At 37.7% G+C, this 24,527-nt stretch overlaps 1 long non-coding RNA gene across 1 annotated transcript in view; it reads left to right on the plus strand.

Moving 5' to 3' along the window:
- The first annotated feature begins 5,311 nt into the window (after positions 1-5,311).
- Positions 5,312-24,527, plus strand: part of LOC111096644 — a 54,351-nt gene continuing 35,135 nt past the window's right edge. Inside the window, exons 1-2 of the long non-coding RNA XR_005361622.1 lie at positions 5,312-5,502; positions 14,564-14,823. This is a non-coding gene — a long non-coding RNA (uncharacterized LOC111096644). The remainder of the gene's footprint in view (positions 5,503-14,563; positions 14,824-24,527) is intronic.

Genomic DNA, 24,527 nt, shown 5'->3' on the forward strand with positions numbered 1-24,527 from the left:
GTGTATGGTATAAGAAAGTGATTCAGTTTCATTCTTTTGCATTGCTGTCCAGTTTTCCCAACACCATTTGTTGAAAAGACTGTCTTTTTCCGTTGTATATTCTTGAATGCCTGGCAACTTACTGGTTCTTTTTTTTTTTTTTAAGATTTCATTTATTTATTCGTGAGAGACACACAGAGAGAGGCAAAGACATAGGCAGAGGGAGAAGCAGTCTCCCTTCAAGGAGCCTAATGTCGGACTCGATCCCAGGACCCCAAGATCATGACCTGAGCCAAAGGCAGTGCTCAACCACTGAGCCATCCAGGCATCCCCAACTTATTGGTTCTCAGTGGACATGTATTGAGTGAAAGAAACAAAGTGTCTACCTTTGTTTGCTAAGTTGCTTTTGAGAAATTTAAAAATGAAAACTTTTAATAGTTTCTGCATCCCTCTGAGCATAATGATGGGCTCTGTAGAGTCTTGATCTTGTCCCTTTTTTTTTTTGCAAACCACATTGGCAAACAGAGCACAGGGTAGGATTCCTGCCCTTACTGAAGTTACATTAGAGTCTGAGTGTTGAGTGGCACCTGAGTGGCTGAGTTGGTTAAGCATCTAACTCTTGATTTTGGCTCAGGGCATGATCTCAGGGTGGAGATATTGAGCCCAGAGTCAGGCTCTATGCTCAGCCGGGAGTCTACTTTGGATTCTCTCTTTCCCTCTCCCTCAGCCCCTCCCCCTGCTCTCTTTTCTTCTCTCTCTTAAATAAATAAATAAATAAATAAATAAATAAATAAATAATATTTTTAGAAAAAAGAATCTTGATGCTGAAATGTAATATGGTTACATGGCAGATGTCACTCATGTTTCTCTAGTCATATTTCTATTACACATCTCCTTATAAGTTTTAAAGAATTCCTTTATAGATGTATATGATCATGGAATGCATGCCTGCAGAAAACCAAGCAGCTATCAGGGTGAGATCTGCCAATGTACTTTGAGAACATGTATGTGTGTATATAATTGCTTGCTCCTTCCCTTCCATGGAGCCCTTTGGAGTCTGAGCTCAGGGGACAATGAATTCTTCAGTGTTTGCTGATAAATCAAGGCCAAGGAATTCAGTTTATAGTGTATAGTGTGTGAAACTTCAGAATGGTAGGGGCACAGCTGCCCTGAAAGAAGAAAATATGTATTTTGAAATAATCTTGAGATGTTGGATTTGTATTTATGTCATTTTTCATTGACTTTATTTTAAAAAGCTGTATCACTGAAGTCATTTCAATATATTGAAAGTGTGTGTAGTTAAAAATTTTTTTTTCCTGAAGGAAAGCTATATCCATAATAGAGCTTTTCAGTTTTTGTTTTTATGTCAACTTCAACACTATAAACAAGATCTATGCAAGTGAAAATGCAGACAGAACTTTCCTCCACCAACTAGGTGTTAGCTCTTAGATTCCTCTTTAGGGGTATGTGCTCTATGAGATACTGTAGCCCCAGCTGAGCCAGAGCAGACAGTGGAGCACAACAGGAATCTGAGCTACTGATCTGAGTCCTGAGCCCAAGGGAGGAGAACCTCTGCAAGACATCACTGTGCTTGTAATTAATTCCAAGGTTAAGAATTCAGTTTTACATTTCAAATTTGCATTTATATAAGTCAAGCAAAGAATCCCTCATGAAACACTAAATTTAGGGCTTCCTTATCTCTTGCTGGGTTGTAGTCATTGTGTCCTAACTGGTATATTAGTTTCTGTTCTCAGAGTACTTGAACATTGATTAGAATCACCAGATAAAATACGGAAGTCCTGGTTAAATGTGAATTCCAGAGATGCAAAATAATTTTTTGGGGGGTAAATGTTGTGTCCCAAAAGATTTAGTATATTTTGCCCCCAAATATTGCATGGAATCACTGTAAGGTAAAATGGGATTACTGGTCATAAAATCTTTAACATTTTTTTTAGATCTATCAGTGCTGACCAGTTCCAAATCTCAGTGTCCAGTCTTATCATGTGCTCTAAACTGAGTATCTCCATTGTGATGACTTGCAGGTATTATGTTGAAATCTAAACTATTTTACGTACCCACAATCTCAACTTCAGCCATCCATCCAATTGCTCAATTGCCCTGGACCATTCATTTGCCCCTAGGATCCATTAGGTGGGTCCGCAAGAGCTTTATAGGCTGCTTTATTTCTCTCTTGTCTCAGTGATCAGAGATACCTTTAAAAAGATTCCAGCATATTCCCTCCACTGCTTTCCCTTTTATTTTTTTAAATCTCTTTCCTGTTAATCAAGTGACTTTCAAACTTTGGGCAATGACACACACATGCAAGCGCATACACACACACACACACACACACACACACACGTATATATAAATACAGAATCAAAAGTTTCCTGCAATTATCCTTACCCTTAAAACCTGAGGGGCATTCTGATATTTTCTATTCTATTTCATTTTTTAAAAATCGCCATCTGGTGATCTCCTGAATTGATGAGTCACGACCTGTGGTTTGAAAAACCACTACTGATTCCATTTTACAAATAACAATCTGATAGTTGTTAGAAAACTTCGAATAAATTGTGTCACTCCCTTCCCCACATTAGACTTAAGAGAAAGTAGAAGATGCTCACTGTGGCATTAAAAGCCTCCAACTTGCTCTTTTCTCTCATCACCTGGCCATCTTGTCTGAAGAGAGCACCTCCCTTTGCCCTAGCACTAACTCCCCACAGTAAACAAATTCTTCAGGCTCAAATACCATTGTTCAGGAGGCCTTCATTGACCTTTTAGCCTAGGTGAATCCCTTTACTATACAGTCTTCCATACTTAATACTTTCATAGCAGAACCAACCTTTAAAATATCTGTCAGTTCCACAACTGCTCAAAATCCTTCAGTGGCTGGGGCCCTGGGTGGCTCAGTGGTTGAGCATCTGCCTTTGGCTCAGGTCATGATCCCAGGGTCCTGGGAGCAAGTCCCGCATCAGGCTCCCCATAGGGAGCCTGCTTCTCCCTCTGCCTATGTCTTTGCCTCTCTCTCAATGTGTCTCATGAATAAATAAATAAAATCTTAAAAAAAAAAATCCTTCAGAGGCTCTTTATTTCATTTAGACTAAAACCCAAAGTCTTCACAGTGGCCTACACTATCTAACATGATCTCTCTTCCCACTTCCCTTGTCTCCTACTACTCTTTCTCCTTATTTACTCTGCTCCAGGCATACTGCCTTCATTGTTATTCCTCAGGTTGCCAAGGTACCCTCCTACCTCAGGACCTTTGCATTTACCATTCCCTCTACTTAGAACACTTCCCACCTTGTAATGTATACTCTCATTTCTACCAGTTTTCTCAAATGATACATTGTCAATGAGGCCTTCTATGGTCCCCTTTGTTTAAAATTTCATCTCATATTCTGTCATTCTTTATTCTCTGTTTTATATTAATTTATTTTATTTACTTATGTTGCTTAATATATATCTCCCTCCACTAACATGTAAATTTTAAGATGAAAAGGATTTTTTTTTCACTGCTAAAATCCCAGCCCCTTGTATAGCATTTAGCTCAATATATTTATTTGTTGGATAAATGAATGAGTCAATGGATAACTCTTGTATATCCACTTTTTAAAAAATATTTTATTTATTTGAGAAAGAGTGAGAGAGAGAATGAGCAAGGAGAGAGTCAGAGGGAGGGGGAGAAGCAGATTCCTCATTGCAGGAATGAGCAGGCAGCCCAACAGGGGGCTCAATCCCAGGACTCTGAGATCATGACCTGAGCTGAAGGCAGATACCCAATTGACTGAGCCACCCAAGCACCCTTTGTATATCCACTTTCAAATAATTATTTTCTTATAGAAGAAGATTATGTTCTGTTCAACAGTGTACCCAACTTACTGTCTGGCACATGGTGGAGTCTCAAAAAATAATTTCCTGTATTAAATTCACTATTCAAACCAGGTGGGCGTGATAACAGTGGAGAGAGAATAGGGAGTACCACTCTAAGAATAGTTACATTTGTATTCATAATGTTTGTAACCCAGACATTACTGCTTTGTACACAATCCATAAAAGAGAAAACTATTAGTACAATGTATTCACTTTTTTTTTGCTGGAACAAATGTTAGCTTTATACTGTTTGCAAACACTGAAATACTGGAGGAGCATTTTATGTAGGAACATGGTAGTAAAAGAAGTTTGCTGGCTTCAAAGTAGTGGCACCTGCACAGTCCTTCTAATGCCAAAAAAAATGCGTGGAAAAAAAATGGTTTTCAGAATTCTCAAGTTGTTCTTCTAGCTTTGAGTATTATTTGTTGTTGCTGGGTGGTAACACTGCATGCTGCATGACCAGAGGGTTATTGGCCTCAGGGAAGTTCCTGTTCTTATTCTCAGTTTCAATGCCAGTGATAGAACAAATGACAGTTTCTGATTGAATGACAATTCAATGTCATCCAATAAACTGATTGTCTAATAGTGAATGATTTCATATATAAAAATTCAAGCAAAAAGACAGAGGAAGGAAAATGTCCTTTTCTATTCAGTATCCTAGAACCAAGACTAGAGGAATGCGGTTATATCATTAGTTATGCAAGAGTCAAGGTTTTGATCTTATTGCCTCTAGAGTTTGAAATCCTTAAGGCAGAGGTTCTCAAAGGTCAGTGTCTAGACTCCATAGCAGGGATCAGCAAACTTTTTCCATAAAGGGACAGATAGTACTATTTTTGACTTTTCAGGTTACATATTTTCTCTGTCCATGTGCATATTTTCAATACCTCCTCTGCTTCACCACCTCATTCCCTGCCCAGAGAAGACTGCCTGACCTTGGAACAGTCAACATGTTTGAATAAAACTGTCAGAAGAAAATCCTGTTGGCATTCAGCATTTGGATTTATGAAGTGTTTTGTAGGAGTTACCCTTGATCACATAACTACACTTCTCACTCCAGTAGATGGTAACCAAATCTTTTCTGGCTCATGAGAAAATAGTTCTCAATGAAAAGTCATTTCTTGGAAGAGATTCACCTCCAGCAGGAGGTGGCCTGAATAGATTGTGCTGCCATTGAGGGACTGGCTGATGTCATAATCTGCCTTGTGAGTTTTAGTTATTTTTTCCTAGGACACTGTTTGGGTGTCCCTTATTGGATCCATATCATCTAACTAAACAAAATTCTAATGTTTTGCTTATTATATGTTAACTCCAGCCATGATGATGATGATGATTATTAAATTTTTTTTTTTTTATTTATGATAGTCACAGAGAGAGAGAGAGAGGGAGAGGGAGGCAGAGACATAGGCAGAGGGAGAAGCAGGCTCCATGCACCGGGAGCCCGACGTGGGATTCGATCCCGGGTCTCCAGGATCGCGCCCTGTGCCAAAGGCAGGCGCCAAACCGCTGCGCCACCCAGGGATCCCCGATGATGATTATTATTATTACTACTACTACTACTACTACTATTATTATTATTTTAAAAAGGTCCTTTTTAACCTCTAAGCACTTTACATCCATTCTTCTGGGTAATCCCTCATCACAACTCTTGGAGTAAGTAGAATTAGAAAACTAAGACTTAGATCAAATGGCTTGTCCATGGTTACGATTGAGTTTCAGGTTGAGTTTCTAATCCAAGTCTTGCAGAGTCAGTCCCTGTACTTCTGAGTATTATAAAGTATGACCTCATAAATATATACGTTTTTTTGCACAAGAAAAGGAAAGACTTATTGATTATGCCTCAATGTTTGTGTAGATAAGCCTACCATGAGAAATATTTAAAAAATTGTATTTGCATATGATCTAGTGGATGCCATTCTTTTTGTCTGAAGAACGGTAACACAGACATTTTCTTTTTAAGGGATACTGGCTTTTTCCTTTTTAGCATAATCTTCTGGCAGGTTGTTGAGTTTTTCGAATGTGGTTTTTAAAAAATTAGTTTGAATTTTGTCACAAAGATGTTATTTCCAAACGAGTGTTAAAACCCTTGTGACATTTTTCCATTTAAGTAATTAAGATGGTTTTAATAAGGTTTGAAGCTTCCCTAATATGCATGAAAAACCATGAAGAAATAGAAAAAATGTTAATTTAGCACCTATGGTACGATTAACAGTTTTTTCTCAATTAACTTATGATGAAAATCTTTGCATTTCTTGTTCCTTATGTTTTCTGTACCTAGAGAAGAGATATTGGTAGTGACTATTTTAAGCTCATTGAAGTCTTTAGGAGTCTGTATTTTATCATTAGTGCTTGGGCTAAAGACTGTTTTTCTCATTATATGAATGAGGACAGTACCCAGAAAAGCAATAAACATCCCTTTGGAGACTTTCTCCTAAGAGAGGAGGTAAGAGGTTGTATCATAAAGGTAATGCAGTAATAAATACCCCGTTGGAGAAAGTGATGAAAGAGGAAGAAAGAGCATCTATGCTACTTTTGTCTTTTGTGTCAAATACAGGGAATTCTAGGTATCAAAACCAACAGAGAGTATTTTCTTTTTCTTTTTATTTTTTTTTTTAAGATTTTATTTACTTAGTCATGAGAGAGAGAGAGAGAGAGAGAGGCAGAGACATAGGCAGAGGGAGAAGCAAGCTCCGTGCAGGAAGCCCTATGCAGGACTCAATCCTGGGACCCTGGGGATCATGACCTGAGCCAAAGGCAGATGCTCAACCGCTGAGCCACCCAGGTGTCCCCAGAAAGTATTTTCCACCCAAGTCTCCTTCTGCAAAGGCAACTATTTTAAGCTCTGCTGCTAATTTCTATTTTTGATGTATCAATTCTGAGCTATATGTACTGATTACTTGCCATAAAGAATGGGAAGGATTCTCATGGAAAGTTCTATCTAAATTACTATCTTTTGTAATATTCTGATATTTGTTACCTTCAATAATATATTCAGTTCTAGAGGTTGCCTTCAATGACTGGACAATATAGATGGCCCCTATATTCTGACTGATTTTAAGATGTATCTGTTGACTCCTAGCTATGAAAGTTGAGGAAATTTGCATAGGTATCCACTGTTCTACTCTTTTTCCTCCCAATTTTCCTTAGTTCTACTTTTATTTTTATATTGCCATAGTTTATAACATTCATATTTATAACATGCTTCCTTGTCTTCTAGCAACTCTATCAGGTCCTGGTTGCCCACAGAATAAAGTCCAAATTCTCTACCATAAATAAAATCCTTAACCACCTGGCCCATCCTATCTCCCTAGCCTAATCTCACTGTTTTTATTACACCATAACCCCTTTAATCTTGCCGGGACCTTGCACATTTATTAACTCTAACTCTGGAAATCAACTCCTTTCAACTCCATGGCAAATTCCTGCTCATGCTTCAAGCCCCAGCTCCCATGTTACCCTTTTATGGAAGCCTTCTGGACTCCCAGTTTCTTGGGTGGTCAACTCCATGGACTTCTGTGGTTCTCTTCCTACCTCCATTATAGCATTTACCTATTAAACTATGATTTCTTTCAGGTTTATGCATCCGTGCCCTCTCTTTGTAGGTAAGCATTAAATTGGACATTTCATTCAGTGTCATGTCCTCATATTAGATGAATGAATGAATAAATGGATGAGAAAAAGTCTTTAAAAAGTTCTAATCCCAAACACTGCATTTGGGATTTTCTTTCTTTCCTAAATCCAGATTTTAGTCAGCAAAACTTTCAGTGGTTCCTTCCTGGCCTGTTTTATGTTTTTCTTTACTTTGAATACCTTATTTACCTCCTTAGGATGGGAGTAATTGAAGGAGAAAATGATTTCTGCTGATTGCTGGTAAATACCTTTTCAGCACTGAGCTCAAAAGTGAGGAAGAAAAAGAGAAACATACACTAAAACATGGCTTTCTATCATTATATAGTATTTTAGAAATTCAAATGACAGAACAAAGAGAAGGTAAAATTACTTTGAAAGGATATTTATTTTCCAAACCACTAGCATTTTATTTATATTTTTGTATTTTTAAAACTTTTAATTCCAGCCAATATACAGCAGTATCAGTTTCAGGTGTAAAATACCATAATTTGACAATTCTACACATTATTCAGTGTTCATCAAGGTACATATACTCTTAATCCCCTTCACCTTTTCACCCATTCCCCTCCCCGGCCCCATAACCATCTCTTTCTTCTCTATAGTTAAGAGTCTATTTTGGGGCTTGTCTCTTTTTTAAAATTTGTTCATTTGTTTTGTTTCTTAAATTCCACATTAGTGAAATCATATGGTATTTGTCTTTCTTTGACTTATTTCATGATATATGTATACATACATACCATATATATGTATTATATGTGTGTATAATATATTACAATACATATATGTATTATATATGTATATATTATATGTATGTGTGTGTGTATATATATATATATATATATATATATATATATACACCCTATTTTCTTTATCCATACATGTATCAATGGACACTTGGGCTGCTTGCATAGATACAATATAATTTGGTTACTGTAAATAATGCTGCAATAAACATAGGGGGTGCATATATCCTCTCAGATTAGTGTTTTGTATTCTTTGGGTAAATACCCAGTACTGGAATTACTGGATCATATGATAATTCTATGTTTAAATTTTTGAGGCAACTCTATACTGTTTTCTACAGTGGCTGCACCAGTTAGCATTCCCACCAAAAGTAAAGGAGCATTTTTCTCCACATCCTCACCAACACTTTTTGTTTCTTTTATTTTTTATTTTAGTCATTCTGACAAGCATGAGGTGATTTCAACATAGTTTTGATTTCCATCTTCCCGATGATGAGTGATGTTGAGAATTTTTCATGTATCTGTTGGCCATCTGTATGTCTTCTTTGGAGAAATGTCTGTTTACATTTTCTGCCCATCTTTTAATTGGGTTATTTATTTTTTTGGCATAAGGTGTTTTTTTGTATTTGGATACTAACATTTTACTGGACGTGTTATTTGCAAATATCCTCTCCCAATCAGTAGTTTTGTTTTTTTTTAAGATTATTTATTTATTTATTCATGAGAGAGAGAGAGAGAGAGAGAGAGAGGCAGAGACACAGATAGAGGGAGAAGCAGGCTCCATGCAGGGAGCTTGATGTGGGACTCGATCCTGGGACTCCAGGATCACGCCCTGGGCCTAAGGCAGGTGCCAAACCGCTGAGCCACCCAGGGATCCCTGTTGAGGGTTTTTTTTTTATATCATGAATAGATGTTGTACTTTGTCAAATACTTTTCCTACATCTTGAACAGATAGTTATTATCAAGTACTCTAACTGAGAAGAATTTGTCTTTAATTTTTACTTTTTTTTTGTCTACTAAGTCAATCTTTTTAAAAGTTACTAAGTATACATTTGAGAAGAAAACCAATTCCCAGAAGTCTTATTTATTTAAAGCAATTCTTTAGAAAGTTCTGTAACTGCATGGTCTACTTGGGTAAACACTGTGTGAAGCCCCAGGTTCAGTTGAATTGGCACCATTTCAATTCTCTGTTGACTGAAATCAGCCCACATGTTGATCCTTATACACTTGTTAGGTTTGTTATGTTCTTAACTCCTAATGATGTGAAACTGATTTAAACCATAGGTGAAAAGCTGTTAATGAATTGGACCCAGATATAATTCTGTGCATCCTGAGATAGTATAATGAAGAAAAAAAGGTATTTTATGAACTGCCTTAGAAAAGGAAGAATAGTGAAGTGAAGACCTGGAGTGTCTCTGCCTGAATTAGAATTCTGCTTTAGAATTAGAATTCTACTGCTTTCTAGATACATGGCCTTGAGAAGGTCACACAGCTTCTTTGGACCTCCTTTCCTTATCTGCCAAAAGGGGATACCAATGTAACAATACACAGAATAAACTTAAACAGGGCCCAGCATTTCACATACACCCAGCAACTACTAGCAATTATTATTTTCATTGTAAAGAATACATTGAGGACAAAGCAAATGGTCATTCCCTCTGGTAATCACTATTAATTGGTTAGAGTATATCCTCCCAGAGCATTAAATATGTAGTTTTAAGAAAAAAGATTTATTTATTTATTTGAGAGAGAAAGAATGAGTGGAGGGGGGGCAGAAGGAGAGGGAGGGAGAGAGAACCTCCAGCAGTTTCCCCACTGAACCAAGCCATATGTGGGTCTCAATCTCACAATGGTGAGATTATGGCAGGAGTCAAAAGCAAAAGTTAGACAGTTAACTGAATGAGCCACCCAGGCTCTCCTGAATGTGTAGTTTTAACCAAAAAAAGAAGTATTGCAACAGAAATGTTAATGCTATGTTAGCAATGACTTGGTTCAACAAAACCTAAGTGTACAGTTTACAAGTAGTTTTTCTAAGGAAATTTGCTTCAAAACCTGGTTTCTGTATTACTTCATGGTTTCTCAGTAGTGAGAAAGATATGGGGAAAAATACAAGATTATGTAGTTACTGAAGAATTCATGATCAAATATATTTGGAATTCACACACTGTCAGTATGAATTCAATATTCATGACAAGCATTCTGGGTGAACAGCCAAACTAGGGCTGAGTTTCTCTTTAACTTCATATATATATATGTATATTGTATTTTAGAAATTGCCCTTCTATGTATTCTATTTCTGGTCATTGAGAGGAAAGCTGTTGCTTAGCAACCAGTGGTTTCTGCTTGGCTGATGTGTAAAATGCCATGCAAATAAGAGGCAAATAATTCTGTCCATTAGGAGTGTTGAGTTAACTGATTTTAACAATTAAGTTGGCTACCAACTTAATTGTTTATGGTTCCTTGTGTGAAAAATATAAAATATGAGATGGAAGCTGTATCAGATATTTACTAATTCTTTTTAAAGAACACAGATTGATTCATGAGATGTGAAATTAGTGTATAAAAAGGAATAATTCAAGGATTAAAAAATTACCTAAGTTTTGAAGAATATGTTTAACATTTCAGACAAAATATTTGCATCTTAAAACAAAAATGAAGAAAACTAAAATACGTATACTGAATTTTCAAGTTATAGCTAAGAAAATAATGTTTATACCCTTATAAAACTTTCAGCATGATTTTCTTTCTTTCTTTCTTTCTTTCTTTCTTTCTTTCTTTCTTTCTTTCTTTCTTTCTTTCTTTCTTTCTTCTTTCTTTTTTTCCTTCCTTCCTTCCTTTCAATTGTATTTATTTATTTGAAAGAGAGAGAGAGAGAGCCAGAGAGAGAGAGCATGAGCAGAAAGGAGGAGCAGAGGGAGAAGCAGAATCCCCACTGAGCAGGGAGCCCAATGTGGGGCTTAATCCCAGGATTCTGGGATCATGACCTGAGCTGAAGGCAGATACTTTACTTATTGAGCCACACAAGTGCCCCTTCTTCATTTATTTAGATTTTTAGCACAGATTATTCAGTAGGAAAAGAGAGGTCACATCATACGGTGGTAAGAGATTATATGGTGGCAAGAGTCCCTTGTCTGCTGCTAAGAAATACTGACTTTAAAGCTAAAGAGTATTTATTGGAATGAAAGGATTTGGTCATGTTGATGGTGAGCTCAGGATTGATAGAATATTAGGGAATAAGTCTAAGAAATGTCCTGGACTTTTAGGCACTTCAGAATACTTCTTATGGCCATTGCTCTTTCCTTCTGTCTTAATGCTTCAAAAGTCCAGGGGACAGCACCTGATGGCTAATTCCTCATATGCCTGCTCCTTGGCTGGGGTGAATAGGGGACTGGAAAGGATCTAGTCTTTTCAACTTCCATGGATATATGCAACTGGAATTATAGGACTTAACACTACTCAGGAGACTTCTCTTTCCCAAAAATAAATCCAGGTGCTATTAAGAAGAAAAAAATGAATGTTGGAGATGTATATATGGCTATAAATATATATTTATGTGTATATGTGTATATACATACACATATATACATATATAAATAAATATATATTTGTGTGTATATGTGTATATTCATACACATATATACATATATATAAGTTATTGTGATTTTTTTCTACAACAGAAAGTTTTGCAATAAATATGCCTATAGATGAATCTTTTTCTGCATTCTCAATGTTCTTCTTAGGATAACTTCCTAAATATATTAGAAAATATATAAGACTTACTTATAGTAAGTCTCCAAGGTCTACAAATCAACTTATCTGTGACCTAATTGCTTCTGTCTTCTGATGTTCCTTATTCTAAAGTGCTAAAAAGATCATCAGCTTCATATATTTACTAGTACTATAAAATTATCATTCAGTTGGTGGTATCTAGGTCATTTTAGAGAGATAATATGTAAATACAGTTAGAATTTATAAAACAGTAATGTTTGCATATTTTCATATGCAATTTAAGTTAATTTTTATGATTTGAAGACTTATTTACCTTTATACTATCGCTGAATATCAAGGACAGTGAAGAAGTCTTTGAATCACAGAAATTAAAACAAGAATTGATTAAATCAAGAATAAAATTAAACCAAGATTATTAAGTATAACTTTTTACACAATGCAGAAGCAAACCAAAAGGCAGTATGCCAAATAATTCATTTACATAACTGGATTTCTGATTCAAAGAAAAAGCTCATTAGATGGTAAAAGAGTTTGTACACATTTTTCTGGTAAAATATTTGGCTTTTACTTACTTGACTATTAATAATATTCCTTGCCCCTTAACCTAAAAAGGTTGTCTCTTTTATAATTGTCTCTTTTACAATTTGATCCATCAGTTGAACTATTTTGTTAGTGGCCAGTTAAAATAAATAATCAAGCTCCCCAAATCTTCCCTATGTATTAGGATACCAAGTCAGCTCCTAAAACAAAGTCAAAATAATAGTCTCAAACAAGATAGAAATTTGTTTCTTTCTTACAAAATAGTCAAGCGTAGGTAGACTAGGGCTGATTTGGTAGTTTCACAGTACAAGAAGGAACTAGGCTTTTTCTATTTAGTTGCTCTATCATCTTCAACATGAAGTTTTCAATTTGTGGTCTGATATGGCTGCCCTTGCAATTGCCATATATCTGCATTGCAACCGGTGGGAAGTAGAGAAGGGCAGAGGGGAGGGCACATATCCCTTTAGCTTACATATCATTGGCCAGAACCTAGTCACATGGCCATACCTAGCTGCAAGGGAGGTAAGATACATAGCTCTCAGTTCCGTAGGTAAGTTCTATTGTTATAGAATGGTAGAGTGGAAGTGTCCTGCCATATCATCTCATCACAAACTTATTACTATCTTATTGTGCTAAAACAGAAAATATCTACTTATTAAAAAAATAACAATAGCAACCCAAATGTCTACTCATAGAAACAAACCCTGGATGAAATTAAGTAGTACTATAAAATGATGAGTAAAATTCTTACAGAGTGTATTATCTACACATAAACTATTGTCTTTCAAACTATTAAGATAATATATATTGTATCAAGGAATTAATTAACTTACTGGCCCCCAAGAGTTCTAATATCCTTAGAGAGTGAAGGATTAAGGGCATTTTATGTATAGTTCTGCCACGTTCAAAGCTTTTTTTAAATTTATTTATTCATGAGACACACACACACACACACACACACAGAAAGAGAAAGAGAGAGAGAGAGGCAGAGACACAGGCAGAGGGAGAAGCAGGCTCCATGCAGGGAGCCCAACGTGGGACTCAATCCCGGGTCTCCAGGATCACGCCCTGGGCTGAAGGCGGCACTAAACCACTGAGCCACCTTGGGATCCCTAGTTCTGTCACTTTCAGACTCCATATCATTGGCATGTTGCTGAAACCCCATATGAATGTTTCAAATGATCCTCAGAAAAAGACATGGTCTCTTATCAAAATCCTTAAAAATATATATTCCCTGTGATCCTGAAATCCTATTTTAGGAAGTTATCCTAAGGAGAACATTGAGAATGCAGAGAAAGATTCGTCTATAAGGATATTGCAAACCTTTTTGTTGTAGAAAAAAATCAGAATAACCTAAATGTCCTAAATAACCTAAATGTCCCCCAAAAGGAAAGGGTGTACACAAATTGTTATGTTCATGCAATAGAATAGCACAGCACCTTTAAAAATGATAGATGAAAAATATATTTATTGACATGGTAATTTGCTCACAACAAATTGTTAAGTGAAATATATAGATTAGAAAACAGTATGTACAGTGTTATCCAAATTAAAGCTATAAATTTTATAGTGTTATAAATTAAAGCTGTAAGTATTCTTGAAGAAAACTCACCAAAATACAAAAAATGATTATTTCTGGGTGGTGGTATGATAGGTCATTGTTGTTGTTGTTTTTTTTTTTTTTTTGCTTCTTCATATTTTGAAAAATACTTTGAAATTAGAAAAAAAAGGACACATATCATTTGTACAATCACAGTTTTTTTTTTTAACATAGAAAGAAATTGAAACCTGTGTGCTTTTAATTCTCAGCCAGAATCATAATGATACAGGAAGACAAACATTTTCCCAGTCTGATCTCCAAGGTTGCTCTTGTTCTGGAGACAGTCTTTCCCCAAAGCCTCTTTGACAGTTTGCTCACCCGGGGAGCAGTCACATCTCCCAGAGACAGGGCCAGATTTTAGATGGCTTTAAAGTCCAAGAGCACAGGTTTAATTCTATAAGTAATGAGATACACTGTAAGTTTTTAAGCAATGACACAGGATAAGGATATATTTTTTCCTTTCTGTCTCAAGATTTTCTACATCATAGGTGTTTAGAAAACTGTTGTTGAATGAATAAAGGAGTGATCAGATGAGTGAGATAATGAAGAGAAGAAAGTCTATTTTGATGGCCTAGAGCAGAAGACCTGTGGAAGTACATTGACAAGATATGGCCAAAGACTGTACGGAAGAGAGGTGGTGTCTAAGCCAACTCCAGATTTGGTGTTTAGAGACCAGAAATGAATGACCAAGAGAAACTGGAAGTCAGAAGAATTAGCTTTTACTTCTGAAAGGTAATGTTATTTGGCTGTTTGTGAATAAGGAGATATGGAACATGGAGTTGGAAATGAGAGTTTGGAAGTTCAGTAAGAGTACTGAGATATTTATGGAAAATTAAGAATTATGCCACAAGTAGGCTGCCTGAAATTTGGGAGTGGATGCTTAGAGAGAAGAAGATAAGGGATTAACCTGACCTGCATTTAGGGGGAAAGAAAATAAAGGGAGCTGATGATACAAACAGGGAGATTGGCCCGTGAGAAGGACCCTTCTGCTCCTTCCTCCATGTCTGAGATGGCTGTGCTCAAGTGCTTCTACAGCATCTTGTACACATCTATCACCAAATTCTCCCATAGAGAACTGAAAATAGTAATTGGGAAAATGTCAAATGTATCCAAAAAATTGAGAGTAAGAACATGAACACGATGTACTAGTCACCCAGTATTCAGAGTTTAATAAGTAAAGTAGAAGCACCAGGATATGTGTGGGTCTAAGTATAGGTTTCCTTAGCTATCCCAAAGTAGAGCATTCCTATGAAACCATTCACAAGCTGAAATGATGTAAAGCAAAAAATCAATCCCATTTATTTATATGGAGAAAAAAATTTAAGAGATTTTATTTATTTAAGAGAAAGAAAGAAAGGGAGAGAGAGCACTAGTGGGGGTAGAAGGGCAGAACTGGAGAATCAGACTACTGGCTGAGCAGGGAGCCTGATGCTGGGCTGGATCCCAGGACCCCAGGACCCCAGGACCATGACCTGAGCCAAAGGTAGATGCTTAATTGATTGAGCCATCCAGGCGCCCCTATATGGAAATTTTTTTGAGTGTTCCCAGACTCCAAAAAACAATATATTATGCTTTTCTGGTACCTTTTGCCACATGTTGCTAAAAGATGCACTAGATAAATCAGATTCTTACAGACACAGTTCAAAGCCATGGCAGCTCGATGAGTTGCTGAATGTAGTTCCCCAGGGAAGGAGCGCTCGCTGCTTGGGGTGCTCATTGCTTCTATAAAGGCTCACTGCAAAGCAAACCCTGAACATTATTTTTCCCTTTTTTTTTTCTTTTGAAAAGTGAAAATCCTCTTAGGATTTCTTTTGCTTAACCAGAACAAGTACTAATGTAGGTCTTTTCATCAAAGCAAAGTGGCATGATGTGAACTTTCAAAAGCGGGGGACACCTGTATACATATACATGTGTGTAGGTTTCTACAGTCTTGCAACTGTGGGACCTCATTCCATAGTGTCTGTAAGGCTGTTGTCCTTGCATCTGCTGCTGGGTGCCCGGGATGGGCAATCAGGAAGGGAAGAGGATTGTAAAGTGGAGAAGCAAGAACAACCTGGAGCCGGGAACTTGGAGGATGGACTGAACCTCATCTTGCCTCTCACCTCGGTAGCGTGGGTGTCCTACTCAACTCAGAGCCCATGATCAAAGAGCCAGGTAGACACACCTTGCCCTGGAGTTGGAGAAGCTGAAGGAAGTTCCAGGGGTAGGTGGAACAGAGGTAGGTAGGCTGGTCACCAGCCAAGCTGGTGAATAAGCAGGTAAACAATATGTAAGGCTATAAAAATAGCTGTAACTTTGCTTCTATTCCCCCAATTCCAAACAAGAATGGGTCTGGCAGACCACTGTAACCGGAAACATAGGGGGAAGAGAATTATGGGAAATGAGGTTCAGTGTAGTCAAGTTGACACACTGCGAAACCACCACACCTCATTGCAACAATTATCATCCCCCTGCAAGCCTTATTTCATCAGTTCCTCCACTTGCTTCCTGTTACCCATCCATTTTGGAGAAAGAAAATCCTAGACACCATATCATTTTATCCACTAATCATGCTGTACTTTAAAAGCTGAGATTTTGGGGCACCTGGGTGGCTCAGGGGTTGAGCGTCTGCCTTCAGTTCAGCCCAGGGACTCCGGGATCAAGTCCTTCATTGGGCCCCCCGTGGGGAGCCTGCTTCTCCCTCTGCCTGTGTCTCTGCCTCTCTCTCTCTGGGTCTCTCATGAATAAATAAATAAAATCTTTAAAAAAATAAAAGTTGAGGTTTTCTCTTTTTCTCTCTAAACCATGAGCTTCTTGAAAAGAGGATGCTTGTCTTACTTAGCTTGCACCTCACCTATATAGGTGTCTTATAAGTTCCTTGTTGACTGAGTGACGAGTGCTTCTCATATGGATGAGTAGAAGTCTAGCAAGAACAAGTTTGATATTGTAAGCCAGTCTCTGCCCCAAGGAACTGGATTCGAGTGTTACTACCTCCATAAAGTCAGTCCTTTCTCTCTAATGCTTCCAGGTTGAAATATCCACTCCTTTGTGCCTCCACGGTGCACATTGTTCATCCTTCTACCTCAGTAGTCATATATTTTTAATTTGTTAACGTTAAATAAATATACGTTAAGTATATTTAATATATACTTTATTTTTAATTTGTTTAATTTGTTTACATATACTTTATTTTTAATTGTAAATAATAAATTGTTTACAATTTAATTGTATACTTTTAAAATTTGTTTAATTTGTTATAAACAAATTTTTAATTTGTTTATAATAGAAGCTTCTATAAGCTTCTATTATATCTAAGCTTCTTAAAAAGAGAGAATCAGGCTATTTGACCTCTCTGGCTCTTATTCTTTAAAATTATCACATGTAAAACTGATAACATTGGCTTCCCTCACCAGGAGTCCTGTGAAAATTTCTCGTGAAGGGAAAGAGTAGGACTTTTCTGTTTTTATTTTTCTACTCATAACAATTACTTATGTATAGTTTTCCTTTCTACCTAATATCTTCAAGGTCTGTGCCTGGTGTAATATACATAGGGAGTTAGAAACTCTCATCAGGACAGTGGAGGTGTTACTTTTCTCACAAGAATTATGAAAGGATTATGAGTCCTACCTTTCCCAGTAGTCAGTACTCTTGACTGCAAGTGACAAAATCTAACTTGAACCAGAGTAGACCATATTAGCTCATATAATGAAACTGCCAGGTAGCAGGAACCACAGAGCCTGGGGATTTGATGGCATAAGGAGTCCCATCTCTGTTCTAATTATGCTTTTATCTCTTTGCATGCTAACCTCGTTCTCTTAAGCCTATTTTCCTCACAGGGATGACAGAGCCCTAGCTTCTCTATCTGAAAGGAAAAGCCTCATTTCTCTAGACTTTAGTTAATAAATCCTAAGAAAGAGGCTCACATCCACGGGAAAGGTAGGAAGGAATATGGGTTATGTGAGAGGGTGCTGTGATTAGCACTTGTGAGAGCCACATAGTTGGGGTGAAGTTGAAGCAGTTCCCCCCAAAAAGTGTGATACAGAGCCATCAAAGCAAAAAACAGCTGCTGCACCTGTGCATCTGAACTGCAGAGAGAATAGAGCAGACATGAAGTGCTAAACAGCAAACAATATTCTGTTGCTAGTTTTACAAATATTTAGCACAGTCCTGGGTGCCACAAAATAAATGAAAATAAACAAACAATAATCTTTACCCTTAAGAAGTTTATAATACATGGAGACATTAAAAGTTGCATAGATAATCATGATTCAAAAGAGAATAGTGGGGCAGCCCGGGTGGCTTAGCGGTTTAACGTCACCTTCAGCCCAGGGCGTGATCCTGGAGACCCGGGATCGAGTCCCATGTCGGGCTCCCTGCGTGGAGCCTGCTTCTCCCTCTGCCTGTGTCTCTGCCATTCTCTCTCTCCCTCTCTCTCTCTCTCTCTCTCTGTGTCTCTCATGAATAAGTAAATAAAATCTTTAAAAAAAAAAGAGAGAGAGAATAGTGTTAATCACTAAAAGCACAGGAAGTGCTATAGAAAGTTCTGTGCAGAGGGAGTGACCATACTGATTTGAACAAGAAAGACTAGGTAGTTGGTTTGGACTTCATGTAACATCAGGGTTCTGATAAGCATAGATGGAACTTTGGAGAGGCAGGTGCTTACCCCTGTAAGCATCTGTGATTGATTTATCTTGTGCATCTTTTAGCAAGATATGGCCAAAGGTACCAGAAAAGCCTAGCATATTATTTTTTAGGTCTTGGAATACTCGGGGTTCTGATAAGCATAGATGGAGCTTTAGCAGATAATTCATGTAGCTAAAACTTCATGTGGAAGTCTCCTACTTGGGAAGGGTGTGCAGAGGGTGTTTGGGGACCTGCAAGGAGTCTAGCTACAAGCTGGAAGAATGATATAAAGTCATAGTATGATGGCCCTTGACTGCTGAGCTAAGGAATGTGAACTAATAAATCCTATGCTTTCTCTCACCAATGGGAGCACCAAATGAATCCATGGAAGAAAAAAAAATTGATCTCTGGATATGTCTCACTGCAGAGCTCGATTAGTGAGAAGAAAGCCTGGCACTATCTGAAGGAGAAACAGGTAGCAGCTGCACTGTTACTGTCAACATGTCTGATGTTAGACTAGGTACAAAAGGCCTACAAAAAGTTGATGACCGGGACACCTGGGTGGGTCAGTGGTTGAGCCCCTGCCTTTGGCTCAGGGCGTGGTCCCGGCTCCAGGGATGGAGTCCCACAATGGGCTTCCTGTGAGGAGTCTGTTTCTCCCTCTGCTTATGTCTCTGCCTCTCTCTCTCTCTTTCTCTCTCTCTCTGTGTCTCTCATGAATAAATAAATAAAATCTTTTTTTAAAAAGTTGATGACCTATTGTTTGGGGGGGGGAATGAAATAAGAAGATAATTTTAAAAGCACTGGATAACATAATCTAGTGGTTCTCAGAGTGTGAGCTTGAGACAAGCGGCAGCAGCGCCTGGGAATTTGCTAATAGTTCAAAATCTTAAGCCTATTTCCCACTTACTGTATAGAAACTCTAGGCTTGGGTTTTAGTAATATGTGTTTTATTTTTATTCATCTGTTTGTTTTTAAAGATTTTATATATTTATTTGAAAGAGAGAGCACAAGCAGGGGGAGTGGCAGAGGGACGGGTAGAGCAAGCTCCTGGCTGAGCAGGGAGTCGAATGTAGGACTCGATCCCAGGACCCCAGAATCATGTGAGCTGAGCTGAAGCAGATGCTTAACCAACTGAGCCATCCAGGCACCCTGCAGTATGTGTTTTAGTAAATCTTCCAGATGATTCTGATAAATGCTAAAGTTTGAGAACTTCGGTGTACTAGGTTGAAAATGACACCCCGAAAGATCTATGTTCTAATCCCTGGGACCTGTAAATGTTACCTTATTTGGAAAAAAGGTCTTTACATATGTGATTAAAGATTTTGAGAGAAGAGATTATCTTGGATTATCTGGGTAGGCCCTAAATGCCTTCACAAGCATCCTCATAAGAGAGAGACAAGTTATGCCAAAGAGGAGGTTGTCCTGTGCCCAGAAGGAGGGGACTGGAGTGAAGCATCCAGAAGTGAAGGAATGCTCACAACCAAAGAGAAGCTGGCAGAAACAAGGAATGGACTCCTCCTCAGAGCCTGTGGGTAGAATGTGGGGTAGCCTTGCAGACACTTTGATTTCCGTTTGATGAAATGGATTTCAAACTTCTAGTGTCTAGAACAGTGAGACAACAAATTTTTGTGGTTTTGGGCTACCAAGTTTATGGTAATTTGTTATAGCAGCCACAGGAACTAATACACACTAAAATAAGAAAAATCTGTAGGATAAGATACTTAAAAATTCACTAGATTCTTAAAATAAGAAAATGTACTTGCTATTATTTTAAAATTCTAAAAATAGTTGTTCTTTTGTGTTTAGTAAAATTTGCCACATCTAAAATATTTTCCTAACACAGTCTGCTATTGAGGGTTAAAGTGTAATAATTTTCATAATGTTAGCATCCAAGATGGCTTTTATATACCTTGATTTTCCTATGATAGCTAATCCTGCAGGAAATGAAACAAATTCTGTTGGGTTGAAGAAAAAAAAAAAACAGGAGACATTTTGCTTATATATTTGCATGAGTTATAGAACTGTAATAAATCTTCCTTTATGGATAAGAAAATGTTCTTAGAAAATAATAGCAACATTTATTTTTGGGCAATGCTTCAGAATAAATACGAGATTTTCTATCTATAATTATGCTGCTTGATAAAGTATGTAAGCTCTTTTTAAAATACCCAGAGATCATAATACTTGTAATAATGTACTTCTCTTGTGTACAGTGCTTCTCAGATCACTTTCATATATATATACATGGTAATCCCCCCTTATCCACGATTTCGCTTCTACAGTTTCATTACCCATCATCAATGGGTCAGGAAGCAGATGATCCTCCTCCTGATGAATCATTGGAAGGTCAATAATACCTAACTTTACATCACAATGTCTGTGTCATTCACTGCTTCTTGTGTCATCTCATCCGATAAGATAGTTTGAAAGAGAGAGAGCACTTTAACTTTCATTACATTTATTGTTATAATTGTTCTATTTTATTATTAGTTATTGCTTTTAATCTCTCACTGTGCCTAACTTATAAATTAAACTTTATTATAGTTGTGTATGTATAGGAAAGCATATAAGGCTTGGTATTATCCACGGTTTCAGGCATCCACTGAGGGTCTTGGAATGTGTTCCCTGCAGATAAGGGGGAAATACTGTATTCCCATTTAATCCTTGCAACTACTGATGAGCTGTGAGAGCAGGTATTTTTATTTTTATTTTTTATTTTACAAATAGGAAATAGTAATGCTCACAAAAGTTAAGTGACTGGCTTAAGGTCACAAAAAGGTTAGCTATTGGATTTGAGATGAGAGCTACCAAAATCTGTACTATGCTATTTCCAGGGATCTGGGTTTTCTTAGCTGTCCTCATCAAGACGTATTAGTATTTGTGGTTAACTATGCTATGGTTAATTACACTGTAGTTTAAAGGTCTTGTGGTCTGTCCATCTGACAGACATTAGCTAAGCATCTATTGCATGTCTAGAACTGTGGCTAGTTAATACAGGGTCCTTTGTAGAAAGCACTAGACACGGTCCTTGCCCTCATAGAATGCACATTACTTTTTGAGAGGAATACCTAGGTAAATGAAATGACTGGTGGGAGAAAGAATAAAATCAAAGGCTACAATCTGGGAGACTTTATGCAGAAAATCTTGAAGAATGGATCTGATTCAGAGAGGTGAAATGTGGAAAAACATTCCAAGAGCAACTGGATGTGTGTGTGCGTGCGTGCGTGCGTGCGTGTGTGTGTGTGTGGTGGGATTGAGAGGGAAGGAGCAAAAGTGTAGAGGCTGAAACAGTATGTGGACCTGGGGAAAGTGATCACCTGAACTATCAGAAAGAAGCACAAGGTTGTGTGCTGAACAATAGAAGCTAGACTTCTCGGTGCCCACCTATCCTCAGAGTTACACAGCAGCTGAGAATCTTTAATATTTCCAGTGAGCATTGCACCCTAGAAAAGTAATGGAAAATCCATACTGATATCTAAGAGTTAAAACACAACTTAAAAATCTCTTTTTCATTCTGTTCAATTCTCCTATTCTAGTCCTATGGATATAGCTCCTGGGAACTCACAGCTCTGCTCCTGTGTTTTCTGAGGGTCACAGGTGTTTGTGTGTGTGTTTATGTGTCTGTGAGTGTGCTTATCCATGTGTGTAGGTGTGTGTAAATGTATTTGAATACTGGGTCATAAAGTTCCTCTTAGGAAAATGTTTTCGGCATGCAAGGTGAAGACATAATCTGCAAATAGGGAAACCAAAGTAACACATAATAAAGTAATAGAATTTAGGAGAATGGGTTAACGGGAGAAAGAGGGGAAGGGAGGAAGTAGAGAAGGAAGGTAAGAACAGAGGAGAGCAGAGCCTGAGGAGAAAGAACAGCAGGTAAGAAACCTTTGGGAGCGAGGGCAGTTGAAGGGCTTTTAAGAACAGGGCTTTAAAAAAAGTACAGGGCTATTTAATTTTACTTTTAACTAATTTTTGGTGCTTCCATGTATATCGTCACCATTGCTTTGGATCTTGCACAAAAGTTAGTCAGACCCAGAGCCTTGAGTCAGTGACACTTGGGAAAGCACCAGTGAGGTATGTGTGTGAAGGAAGCAGGGTCATGTCTAGCATGAGGCAACAACCACGTAGCTCTCGTGCAATGGCACAGTGGATGGCAGACCAAAATAAGTTGCGCCATTGATGACAAAGAGAAATCTAGGTACATTGTCCTTCTTCCCCCCAACCCCTGGAGAAACTGTGAAGGATATTGACTTTCCATTTTATGGAGCTTGGAGTTCCTGCCAATTTCATGTGAACCATACAGGACATGGTAACCCCGCTTATATATGGGTTACACCAGCTTGTGGTCAGTCACAGAGACACTTCAGTCTCTGTTTCTTTGAGTTCCTCTGTCATCAAGGAAAGGCATTTCTGTGTGCTGAAAATCACCAGGCAAGTTAGCCAGCTCTTGGAGGAGGAGATAGAGTTAAATTGGCTAAGAGTAGAGTCTCCAGAGGGTGACTCAGGTTTGGCTTCTCCTGGCTCCAGAGCCTATTTTCTGTTTACCAGGGGATTAATCATGGTTTCCAAATTGGTCTGCCAGGACGCCAGCAGGACTGGTTAAAGAAAGCAGAGGTGCTGAGCTTGGGGTTTTTCCATGCTCTGGTCAGTGATTCTCAGCAGAAAAGTGAAAGGATGGGATTCTTCCTTTCTAGCCTCGCAATGAGTTATTGAGGGTCCTGTAACTCATCTGATTCTGGTCACTTGTCCCAGAATAAACTCACCAGATTTATAGCAACTGAGATGAGATGCCTGCCTTCTTTCTTTTTTTGGTCAGCAAGAGTGAATTTGTAGTGTTTGATTAACCAGATATTTGATTTAATTCACCCTAGGAACTATTTAATAAATAACCAACATGTGCTAGGCGACAGAAGACTGGTATTTGTAAGGAAATCAGAGAAATTTGGAAATACATAGAAAATAAATAAATAAATAAAGGGATGAATGGATGAATGAATGAACACATACATACATACATAAATCTTTAATCCATAGAATGGGTTTGAGCATTTTTGCCATATTCATTAGAACCCTCTTAGGACATGCTTTTTCATATATTTATATATAAGCAATGCATCAACGTAATCTTCTTGCACTTGACAATGATATCATGGAAGAAGCCTTTTTAGAAGCAATAATGGCCTTGCTCTCATGTGTTGGGTTGTTTACCATAGGAGGTGGTTTGATTGCTTTGCACTGTTACTACTTCCACAAGTACCAAGGCAGATCCCATTTTCCCAATAAAGGCAAAGAAGCTCTTGAAAACACCAGGGATCAGTTTTAAACGGAGAACATATTTTTCAATTAGCTGAAGTTACTTCATGTAATTTCTGATAATTGTGCTTCCGAATTTAATATATAGGTGTTTATCCTTATATTGACAAGAATAATCTCTAGCTGGGGAAGATTGTACTAACCTCACAAAAAAGATTTATATTGTGAAATATATTGGTAAAAGGAAACCTGTGACTGGTCTGTTGAGGTATTTTCTGCTTTATCAGCTTTTTCCTTCAAAGTAGTAAAAAAATTAAGATAAAGAAACAGCTTACCATATTGTAACATTACTTTTTGGGTCTGGATTAGTCTGCATCTGTTCGACTACTTACATTTGCAACACATAGGGACTAGCATTATTGTGATATATGCTGTGATTAGAACTTAGACAGATAGACAGACAGCAATGAAGTACTCTTGCTAACTTAGTCTTCAAACCCCACTGATGCCCGAAATCCCCCTTACTCCATAGAGTTGGGCATAGTCCCTTTCAGCAGTATTTTGTGCGTGTGCTCCAGATA

Source organism: Canis lupus, chromosome 7 (genome assembly GCF_011100685.1).
Source record: "Canis lupus familiaris isolate Mischka breed German Shepherd chromosome 7, alternate assembly UU_Cfam_GSD_1.0, whole genome shotgun sequence".
Classification (NCBI taxonomy): Eukaryota; Metazoa; Chordata; class Mammalia; order Carnivora; family Canidae; genus Canis; species Canis lupus.